A 12,419-nucleotide genomic window follows, 5' to 3' on the forward strand; every position below is an offset into this window, starting at 1 on the left:
GAATGATACGATTTATTTCAGAAGATGGCACTACGCATGCGGAATGCAGCCCAAAGGCCCTTCAGTCAGGTGCCCCCGGACCACATTGAGATTCTTACTTCAAAACAGTTGTATATATAATCACACAAAAGCAAAACTGGGTGTGGACTATAAGTGTGTGCTAAGGGATAAAGAAATAAAGAAATAAATGCGGCAGTGGGCTTCTTTCCCCCCTCCCTAGGGGCCCTCAGGGAAGTTGGATCAGTCAATCCTCAGATTCGCAACCCAACAGTTCATCTTGCAAACTAATAACTTTCTAAGACTCCTACACCCCTACACTGGCACCTGCTGATAGCAAAAAGCGAAACTCTGGTGATGACTAAGAACAGGAATGTGTGGGATATCAGCATACACAGTTTCCCCAAGGACATGCTGTTGTGCAGCTGCAGAGCCATAAAGGGTTATCAAAGACATAGTGAAAACAGCATGATACATTTAAAGCAACATTTTAAAGCAAGGTTTGAATAATACACAATTACAAGCAAGGTTAGAATCCCGACAGCTGATTAACACACAGCTAATGGTCCAAAATATGACCACCTAGCATATCATCATAACAGTTTCCCTCCTTGGTCATATTTTGACCATACCCAGCCACACCTGATACTCACCAACCGAGTGGACCCCTATTTGGTTCCTGTAGCAGCTACCCTAGGCCCCGTGCCTGCCAAAGCGGGATTTGCAAATGCCGTGGATAGCCATCAACATTCCCCAAATGAGAAGTCCCCAACTGCCGGTGGTTCAGGTTAGCTTCTGTTGCCTTTATCTTGCCCACTGCCACAAGTCTCCCATTAAGTTGTCATATACAAATTTGATGTTAAGTCCACACAATATTAAAGGCACTACAAGTCTATACAATATTAACAGCAACATTATTATTTAGGCAATTATACTCAACACTAATTACAACAATAATATTTACAATATGCAAATGTATTAATGGGTGAGCAGCACTGTGAGCGCTCAAGGCATGGTGTAAGCTCCTTTCTCAACTTGCGCTAGAAGACAAAAGAGTCTCATGAGATGCATATTTACATATAAGGGTCATACAAGTATTTTCCATACATTCCTTCACTATCTGGTATTGTCCATTTTCCACGATTATGCATATGCTAGTCAAAACACTGCCACATCTATCATAAACCTCCATCAGCATTTTACTTGTAGATTTCCTTTCTTTCTTGTTACAACTTCCTGTATCTTCGTGTGTAGTGAGATGTATGAGTCCATGTTTGGCTTACCTTTTCACTTGAAAGTTCGTTGGAGTAATCAGTAATACCTGGAAGAGTCTTCCCCAGGCGCCCTCCGCCAGAACACCTTGTTGGCTCCTCAGCTGGTGGGGGTCGGGTCTGGTTGTGGCCCCATACAGAGGTCCTCGGGGTCTTCCTCCATGAGTTCGCTGTTAATTATTATGATGGCCTGGGTGAGGGTGAGGCTTCACAGCATTTCTTTAGACAAATGGAAATGAGACGTTTGATCAGAAATACTCCAAAAATGATTCCCATGATGATTAGGATTGCTGCCCCTACCAGGCACAGTAACCAGTCTCCCCAGTCATGAAATATAGATCTCCACCCTGCGTAACCCTCCCTTGCGTTCCACTCGATCGCTCGTGAGAGCTTCAAGCCTTATAGGTGAAAACACCTATAAGTGAAATGTGTTCTTCTCTGGGAGGTTACTGTATTTTCACAAGATTTCACAACTGTACTCCAAAAGGGTTCTTTCGGGGCCCATGGAACTTGGGTAATTAGAGATGCGTGTTGACCCCATATGAATCCTATTTGTGCAAAGTGCCCCCACTGGGTTTTGTCTTGCGTTTTGTTCTGCCAAGCCACTTCTGTCTTTTCTGCATTTTCCTGACGTCCCCCTTTGCCACGGAGGTGTATACGGTTTCTTTGGCTTGAGTGTGTTGCCTAGTGATAGGTCCCCCCACAAAGGAGTAGTGTCAGTACCAGGAGTTGCATATTGTGTCGTCAAAGGTTCTGTCACTGTCTCCGTTACTACAAGGTTTACAGCATGCCACTGCACTGAACACTGCAGTCAACTGCAACATAATGACAAGTATTTGTGTAAAAGATTATTTTTAAATGATACCTCCGTACGAGGCTCCCACCATGACTAGAGCTTGCAGGACTGGAAGTTGCTCTGGGTGCGTGGTGAGTGGACGTGAAGGCCAGAGACCTTACTGTACACTACTGTGGATTTTGATCAGGCAAGCATACCTTCCATCCATCTCCTTGTCTGACGGCCAGTAAAGTGTTCTGGTGTTCGTTGCCCCATCTTGTGGTTCTGGGGCGCATCTCAATCTGTTCACCATTCTTCCTAACTCCCCTGCACTATGTCCGTTACTAACTGCCATTGAGATGTACGGTGTTAGTCCTTCTCTGTGCTTCATTAGTTCGCGCTCTCTGGCGGCTTGTTTCACCTCCACCGCCGCTCCTTCCTTCCCGATCCATCGGTTGGTTGTCATCAGAGAGCGTTTGACGGTGTAATCTCTATGTGCTTTGGCCACGTATTCATAATCCTGCCCTGTTTCATCGTAGTCAACAGTGAGTGCAGTGCAAAGCCAATTCCATTCCTTCCAGATCGATGTCGTTGCTCAGCAACCATTCCTCTACATCCCTTTAATTCCGCTTATACTTCCCAAATCCAATGAATTTATCCTGACAGATAGAGGCTCATATAAAGACAACAGACATGCTTTTCTGTCCGCTTCCAAACAAACATCTCGACCCTGACAGGCAGAGAATCGAAACGCTCCTCGTCAAGGCCCACGATGGCTGCGTGTTCAAACAGCACGAGCCCCGCCCGTAATTTTCCCAAAAACACCGCTATCCTCATAAGTGCGTAGCCTACCAAACGTCCTTGTTCTTGGATGTCTGACATGTAAACTAGGACAAATGTGTCCAAGAGCCACGTCCTAAAGGTTTTGTCTTCACCAGAATAATAATAAGAACAACGCGGAGCTCTCTTAGAGCCGGCGTTTACTACGCGAGACGCGGCTAAAAGATAAACCCACTTTAAATAAAATCCGTTCCTTGTTCAAAGCATTTAAATCCTCCTTTCCATCTGTTGTAGTAATCAACAATAAACCTTTTCGATCGGCTTTATTCTCACAAAACCCATACGCATATCTACAACAACATAAATATACATAGGGTAAGAATAACAAAATACAATAACTTGTACACATAATACTGAAGGCAAACTCCATACTCTAATCCCAATTACATTCCTCAGAGTACACCATTCCTAATACAGTATACTACATACCATTACTGTTCCAGCACGACCCTCCACGGAGCACGCGGCATACGAGTCATCACTAGCCACCGACCCCCATACACAGTGCTGCCACATCCGCCCAATCTCCGTTGCCGCTAATCACAGTACGGCACTTCATTACCACAACACCATCCATCCTAAATCCTCGGTCCTGCGCCTCTTCCGCGTCTCTTTTTTTTTTCTCTTTTCCTCTTCCGGTCACGAAGCCCAATCAACAACAACAACAACAACAACAACAACAACAACAACAACAACAACAACAACAACAACAACAACAACAACAACAACAACAACAACAACAACAACAACAACAACAACCGGAACAAACATATATATATATATATTACAGCCTTGTTTCAAAGCATTGTCGCTTCCATGTACCGATAGCGCGTGCACTCGCCTCGAAACACAAAATCGAGCGATCCTTTGAAACGTCAATGTCCTTATTAATTAATTTTACCACAAAGCTATCTCTTTAAAATCTAGTTTGTCCACCATATTCAAAATCAGCCGCCTCGAGAAATTCTTGTACATTGCTCCGACAAGCAGGCACATTCACAGCAGGGTGTTAATTGCACTTTCAAGTTTGACAAAGCGCGCTGGGCCCATGCGTGATTACGTCATCACGCACTCACATGAGCAATACGTCTTATCAGCGCGTTGGTTTTTACCATCAAACTCACGGAACAAATATTTGACGACATCTCAAATACGTTCGTTTTAAATCGGAATTTTACAGAATCCTATGAAGGGCGTCCCCATCTTGTAAAATGTGCTGATCCATTTCGTAAACCCTCACGATAAGCTGTCCTTCGACGGGACGATTTCGTGCTTTCGTCGCGCCTGTTAAATCCTATGGCACGTCATGTGACTCGCAAAACCCCATAAAATAAGTTTTTTCCCAGATTTACGAAAGTCAAGCATAAAACATGCTTAATGACCCCAACAATGAAACCAGAATTGAAACTGACGTTAAAACGAACCCGTAACGTCGATCAGCCTTACGAAACATGCAAAGTGGAAACAGAACTGAATTTCAATTTGAAATCAAAATGATGCTCCGTGGAGACCATCCATTTATCACGTACAGTGTTCAAAGCCAAAACAGCATACAGAGTTTATCGGACCATGAGAAAACCCGAACGTTGGTCCATTTGACATCCCATTTGACAAACTGTCTGCTGAAGTGGTTTTAATTATTCAATTCCCCATCCAGTTCACACACACACACACACACACACACACACACACACACACACACACACACACACACACACACACACACACACACACACACACACACACACACACACTCTCTCAATGACATTTTCCCATCACTGAATTAACAACACGTGCAGAATCGGTCATCATGGTCCTTCCTCCAGATTTGGTGTGCGCAATTCACCTCGTCCAAAGTCTTCACATTGACGATGACGACCCATCATTATCTCCATACAAACATACAAGTTGTTCCACACATACAAGTTCCAGGTTGGAACACTCAACTTACGTCTAACACAAAACTCAACCTTCCCCACCACATTGTATTCACAAATACATCCAAACAGGTAACTTCTACAAACAGCCCTTCTCCTGGCTCATTAACCTTGTGTTCTTTTCCCGTTGGTTCAAGATTCCCTCTGAATCTAATCGCTTACGTCCTGTCTCACTTTGTGACTCCGTTAGCCACGCTGCAAACGCTCTCCAGTGTTTTCCACTTTCACCGATAACTTTAAGTGTTGTTCCTTTGGGTAACTCTATGTTCTTTGCAGAGTTATTCCCCATCTTTTGTTCTTATCTTACCAACCGCCTAATAGCTGTAAATCGTTTCTCCTTTTACGTCGGGACCGAAATCCCTTTCAATCAGCCGCCTAATAGCTGTAAATCGTTTCTCCTTTTACACGGGGACCGAGATCCCTTTCGACCCGCCGCCTAATAGCCTCAAACCCAATGAAGGCCTCTAACCTTCCCTCTCTTGGTACAGGATTCCAACCTGTTTCCTCCTTATTTCACACGGATACCTTTATCCTCGACCCTTACCGGTTCTAACATACGGCCTGCCAGCCCTCTTTGTGCCCTTCAAACAAACCGCATTCGAATCACCTCATATGTTTTACCGTTACAGTTCTTGATCCGAGCAGATCCTGGAGCTGCGTCCAGCGTGGGCACTGCCCACCAAGTGTACAGTTTTCACCTAACTAGGGCTCCTGTCTTAGGTGCCCTATACGTGCAATTTCCACGTACCTTTAGCTGAACCCTTGTGATCGCTGTACACCAAGTGAGTCCCGCCGTCCACACCGCCAGCATCAGTCGCATCCCATCCTCGTCGCCAATTGTTATGACTCTTCACTCGGCCGAGTAATGACAGAGTCGAATGAGGGTTTTTGAATGATACGATTTATTTCAGAAGATGGCACTACGCATGCGGAATGCAGCCCAAAGGCCCTTCAGTCAGGTGCCCCCGGACCACATTGAGATTCTTACTTCAAAACAGTTGTATATATAATCACACAAAAGCAAAACTGGGTGTGGACTATAAGTGTGTGCTAAGGGATAAAGAAATAAAGAAATAAATGCGGCAGTGGGCTTCTTTCCCCCCTCCCTAGGGGCCCTCAGGGAAGTTGGATCAGTCAATCCTCAGATTCGCAACCCAACAGTTCATCTTGCAAACTAATAACTTTCTAAGACTCCTACACCCCTACACTGGCACCTGCTGATAGCAAAAGCGAAACTCTGGTGATGACTAAGAACAGGAATGTGTGGGATATCAGCATACACAGTTTCCCCAAGGACATGCTGTTGTGCAGCTGCAGAGCCATAAAGGGTTATCAAAGACATAGTGAAAACAGCATGATACATTTAAAGCAACATTTTAAAGCAAGGTTTGAATAATACACAATTACAAGCAAGGTTAGAATCCCGACAGCTGATTAACACACAGCTAATGGTCCAAAATATGACCACCTAGCATATCATCATAACAATTCAGACCAAAATCCTTCATTTCTCTCACACTCACTGTCGCTACCAGACAAATCAAAGTCTATGCCAAACATTATTCAAAACCAAATGTTCGATTTTTTTAAAGCAGAAATGAATGAAGCGATTGAGTCGACCAATCGAATGTGGAAACGCAAAGGAAGCCAATAGAATCACGTAGACCACCCACCCGAGTAATTTGCGTGCAGCCTCTGTCGTCCTGCAGTTGACGTCATGTGGGTTACGCCCCTTTCAGTAGAATTTTTAAGGGCATTCCCGAAGAGGTTTGTTTTTTTAATTTTACATTTTACAGAATGAGTATTGTGGAAAAACATTGTCAGATCTGAAATCACGATGAAAAACTCCTATAGCACATATATATATATATATATATATATATATATATATATATATATATATATATATATATATATATATATATATATATATATATATATATATATATATATGAAATTCCAGTACTTTTGGGTGTCATGGGACCTTTAATGGTTGCATGCTTTTGTGAATAAATAATGTCCTTTTCACCATTGCTTGTGTGTGTGTAAATAAATAATTGCTGGTTGTTCTTTCAAATATTTTGGTTCAAATTAAATTTCTACATGAGGTTTGTCTCAAACACACACACACACACACACACACACACACACACACACACACACACACACACACACACACACACACACACACACACACACACACACACACACACACACACACACACACACACACACACCCTAGCAGGCACGAAATATGTCAGCCACTATAAAGCTTGCAGTGTTTGTGTGAGAAATTTCTGAGGATTTCCTGGAGACTCAATTGCTCAGTGGGCTGTCTTGAGTTCTATTCCAAACATCCGTCTCCGTTACCACTATCACGTTCCCTTGAGCTTCTACCGTGTAAGTGATGAGGTCCTTGGGTTTGAGTTCTGGGCTGAGTCAAAAAATTTTCACACGAGCTCCACATATGCAATTTTAAAAGGGGGGAGAATTTATTCCTGTTTATTAAAAAAAAAAAAAAAAAAAAAAAAATATATATATATATATATATATATATATATATATATATATATATATATATATATATATATATTAGTTATACACACACACACACACACACACACACACACACACACACACACACACACACACACACACACACACACACACACACACACACACACACACACACACACATATATATATATATATATATATATAATATAAAATAGAACTTTCTGACTCACTTATATTAATGTTTAGTACTTTCTATTTGTGCTCGATAGTTGAAATTTTGCATACTGATGTAACTTGAAGCCATGACACCAGAAGACATTACAAAATTGTCCATAAAGGAAAATATATACAACCACATGTTACTTGGTGGAGAAGGAACAGGCATTTATGTCAAAACGTTTGCTTTTGTTGAGATTGAATAATTGGATTTCATTTTTTAAGTCTTTGATTATTTTAGCCACAGGTGACATTTCCACAGCACAACACAGTCCTGCTTATAAAACCAGGGTTCACAAAGGTTGACGTGGGTCTGAAGCCTCGTGTTAATATTTGAACATCCTTCCATTTTGTGGAACCTCAGACACCCTTGTCTGCCAAGCTTGCGAGGCAGCGTGTCTGAACGAGCAAAATCACAAAAGCTTCTCTCAGGCACAATAAACTAGTGCAGCGAGATGCACTGGAATTATATTTCTAGTGCATGTCACTTCAGCAATTTAAAGCATCACACCACCAAATACAATGACGTTCAGGTCAGCATTCAGCTTTAGCTTCCCCTGGTTGATACACACATGGCTACTGGATTTAAGCATGTTCACAGTCCACATTTAAATGCTAATACATGAGCTTTGCAGCAGGACACGTTCTCATCCGTTTGTTTCCAGAGTTTGAATTTCATTATCCTTACGATGACAGAAAGTATATCCAGCAAATGAAATGCTTGCCTCACTCACCTATGGACTATTCATCAGTCATCTTAATTTTATTTTGGAGAAATGGAACAAATAAACTTTGTGCATTGCCTTGCAGCAGCGTTTGGGGGAAGATTTAAACGAAATTCTTGGAAATAGCGGAGAGAAGACAAATCAGATTACATCAAATAATACAAAATGCTTTTTTTTCATCCGTCGCAGGCAGAGGGAATTGTCTCCATTCATCCTAAGTGTGCATGCTAACCATTGTCTCTGTCAAAGGCCAAACATTCCCTGTCAAAAGTTAGTTGTTGAACAAAGCAGTTTTGTCATGATAGTTAAGGTTGAAAAACGACATGAGGAAGCTCAAGAGACAGTTCAGCAGAGCATTGTTATTTTTTATCATTCAGTTGTTGGCTTGCAATTGCTTTCTTGATGTATTTTCTCAATAACTCGAAGTGGATGAATTTTTTTTATAAAAGGAGCAAGGCTCATGGAAGAGCAAGGTACTCCAGACAGTAGGACAAACATCAAGGGAATGAACGACCAGGAAAAGAGAAAAGGGAGGAAGGGAGGAGGAAATGAGAGGAAACACTGAACTGGTAAAGTAAGATTGTTGGATTAGGTTATATATGCCAATTCTGGGGGTAATTAACCCATGTGTAATTCCGCCAAAATGAACCCGTCGGGAAGGATGGTTTCTTTGGTGGGGGAAACAATTAAAACCTTCTCCCATTGCCGGGACTCAAAAAAAAGCTTTGCTGGGGGTGAATGCAGTTGAGATGAGGAATTGGCATTGGGAAAAGACTGGAGATGGCAAAGAGTGCCAGCCGTTGAACTGAGTGGAAAGGTTTTATATGTGAAAGCCATGTAGAAGAAAATGAAAGTGAATGTGAAACGTCATTATATATTTTGGGTGACTGCCAGCTATGGAATGATGGGAATACTTGTTACTTTGTTTGGGCAAGTGGTTAGGTTCATAGCTGACATGAGAATATGGTGTTGCAAGGTTTGAGAATGGGGAAGGGGGAATTTTTGCATGTCCATGGGTGGATCAATCTCTTGGGGAGAGAGAAATGTGGAACGCCGCCATGCCTCACCTCCCCTCACTCCAGCCACGACTGGAAATAGTATTCTCTGGAAGAGGGGTCAGGTTCAGTCGGTTAAGAAGCTAGAAGACCCTTAACCATGGTTAGGACATGGAAGGCCAGTTGGATGACCCCCTCCAGCAAGGGAGCTGTGTTGATACTGGAAGGTGTGATGAATGAGGGATCAGGATTTCCCTTAAAGTGAGATCTTTGTTTTACTTTGTACACACCACAAACAACCACTCTACCATTACATCATTTTTAGGATGTCTCTGCTGACTTGTGAGTGACCACATGATGTAAATGGATGCAATGACATTGCAGAGAAACGAAAAATGTGAAATAACCTTGAAGTTATTTGAAGTTACCAGATTATGTTATGATTGTGTTATGGTGGTGCTAAGATGAGGGTCCACTCCGAGTTGGAGAGGTTGGCAGCTTGCCGAGTCATTCCAATTTTTTAAAAATTAAAAAAAAAATGGTACTGTTGCTTCCTTGCTTGATATTCAGCATTTAAAGGAGGATAAGAGCAGAGATAATCCCCAAAGGTTGGCAATCGTGGGAAGGAGGAAATTCCTCCTTAAGAAATGCCCCGCTGAGTGCGGTGAGAAAGGCGGCACCATCGTTGTGGCATTGCTGGTACCAAAGGTGCCCAGGAAGTGATGGCATATCCCCCAAGCCAGTGGCTGTGTTTGTGTCATCGAAAAGTCTTGTCTTGTTTCTCATGTATTCGTCTGTTTGTCCATGTGTGCAAGATGTGTGTGTGTGTGTGTGTGTGTGTGTGTGTGTGTGTGTGTGTGTGTGTGTGTGTGTGTGTGTGTGTGTGTGTGTGTGTGTGAGTGCGTGAGAAAGCTCCATTATGAGCCTTAGATGCTGCAAAAAAAAAAGGTTTTCTAACCATGGCCCATGCACCACTTTCCATGCTGTTAACGGCATGTGGTTGAATGGGCTGGCATGTGGTTGTATGGGCTAAGATGGCTTGCATTAGAGCAGACACCATCTACTGGGGGACATTGTTGTAGATATGATTGTGTTGTTCGGTAGTGCTGTCTTTTTGTGCCCCACGATTTTCTTCCTGCCCCAGGATTGTTGGTCACCTCACATGAAACAAAGACATTGGAGGGGGCAGGGTAAGATTCAGTTGTATATATTCATATGCAATTTGCGGCTGCATGGCTGCATGGCTGCATCATTTTTCTGGGGGCACAACTGTGCTGCTGATGCAATGCCCCTTGTTACCAGCATGATGGAACCCATTTTGCCAACCTCAAAAGTATGGCAGGCTGGGTCAACCGACTGGTGTTAATTCAACGGTTTATTTGTGTGACGTCCATCTGATGGACGTTAAACTGGGTGTCTTGTCTCCTGACATTAGTTGGTGGAGGTTAAAGATCCCCACGGTGTCCTTTGCAAAGAATGGACGAATCTTCAGCGGCACTGTGGCCAAATTCCAAATTCCTGCTGCAACTACTGCTGGAAAAATGATGGCAAACCACCCAGTGTAACTCTTCAGCGGCACCGACATTCTGTGACAGAATATTAGGATTATCATAATTTGAACTAACCAATATCACCCTTAACCATTCAACCGGGGATTAATCCCCTGAGTGACAAACTGGTGTCTCGGTACCTGTGGCCGTAACAATATATGTATGTGTGTGTGTATATATATGTATATATATATATATATATATATATATATATATATATATATATATATATATATATATATATATATATATATATATATATATATATATATATATATATATATATATATATATATATATATTGTTGTATCCTGTGTATATGTGTATCCTTTAGATCTATACACCTCCTGTAACCACGTGTCTTTCTCCACCCTCTTACTTATGAAATAAAGGAGAACATTGTTAATGACAGCAGCCTATCCTGAAAGTATTTGGACAAAGGTTGTAGTGCAAGGCCATCATTTAATTAAATGAAAACTTCCATTTAGCATTGTGACATAAAAATGATGTTAAACAAGTAGAGACATAGACTCCTATAGAGAAGGACTGGAACCTCATGATCTGAAGGATTAACCTGAGTCCAGGGCTAAAATGACTTCTAGAAGGGCTAGAGACATGATTTCAGGATCCATATGGGGTTTTTGAGGATGGCGAGTTCAATAGTGTCATTTTCAACACCACCTGAGCTCATCTTCAAGGTCAAAGGGTCATATTTCAAGGTCAAATTACTGAATTTTGGTATTTTTTTCCCGTTTTTGTGTCTAACTCATCGAGGAAAACTTTTGTAAAGTCTATGACAAAACATGACATTGTGCACCTACAGCACCTACTTGCTGATTTCTATCATCATTAACTAATGTACATTTTGTTTGTTTCTCTTTCGGAAACTGTCCAGCTGGTGATCTCACAGGATCTTTGTGTTGTTTCCTGCTTTGGTGACAATATGCCACGTCGTTGCAGCTGCTTTGGTTGTAGAGGAAACTATAATGGGACGCCTTATGTAAAGGTCATATCCTTCCCAAAATATCCTGAGGAAAGGGAGAGATGGATATTGGCAATGCCAAATGAGAAAGAAAGCTTGAGGTGCTTAAAGGAGATATATATTTGTGAGACACATTTCATTTGTGATTGGGTGTCAGTTAGGGGTGGCAAACGACCCAAAGAACCCCCATCAATATTTCCTGGAGTACCAAAATCAGCTTTGAAGCAAGTGACCTCAACCCCATGCCCAACATCATCTTCTACGTCAGAATCAAGAGCTAAGAAGATGCAGGCAGCTGATGAGGCTGCAGACAATATCCAAGATTTCGACCACTTCTGTGCTAAAATCAGCTCCTATTTTCCTGGCTTTAACGTCATAAAAGACCAGGGAAACCTTCACCTATCAAGAACTGATGCTACTGGACAAACTGTCAAGCAGTTCTTTCATTTCCAACAAGTTCACTCACCTTTTGGATTTCTATTCTTGAATAGAGTTGAGAAAGATGGCATTGAGGTGCCCAAACGACTTTTTCCTTTGCAGAAGAACAGCCTGCTCTCAAAATGGTCCCAGATTAGATCCATAACTGACCAGGTAAACATCTATGAATGTACAAG

The 12,419-nt window shown here is 42.1% G+C and overlaps 1 long non-coding RNA gene across 1 annotated transcript; it reads right to left on the bottom strand.

The window, feature by feature from the left end:
• Nucleotides 1–911: 911 nt before the first annotated feature.
• On the bottom strand, nucleotides 912–6,304 carry LOC147008465 (uncharacterized). The gene is made up of 2 exons (XR_015053144.1): nucleotides 3,313–6,304; nucleotides 912–1,458 (listed from the first exon to the last, which is right to left on the bottom strand). It is a non-coding gene; the product is annotated as an uncharacterized LOC147008465 (long non-coding RNA).
• Between the last annotated feature and the right edge of the window lie 6,115 nt (nucleotides 6,305–12,419).

This window comes from Eptatretus burgeri, chromosome 18 (assembly GCF_056783735.1).
Source record: "Eptatretus burgeri isolate ZD-2024b chromosome 18, Ebu_testis_v1, whole genome shotgun sequence".
Classification (NCBI taxonomy): domain Eukaryota; kingdom Metazoa; phylum Chordata; class Myxini; order Myxiniformes; family Myxinidae; genus Eptatretus; species Eptatretus burgeri.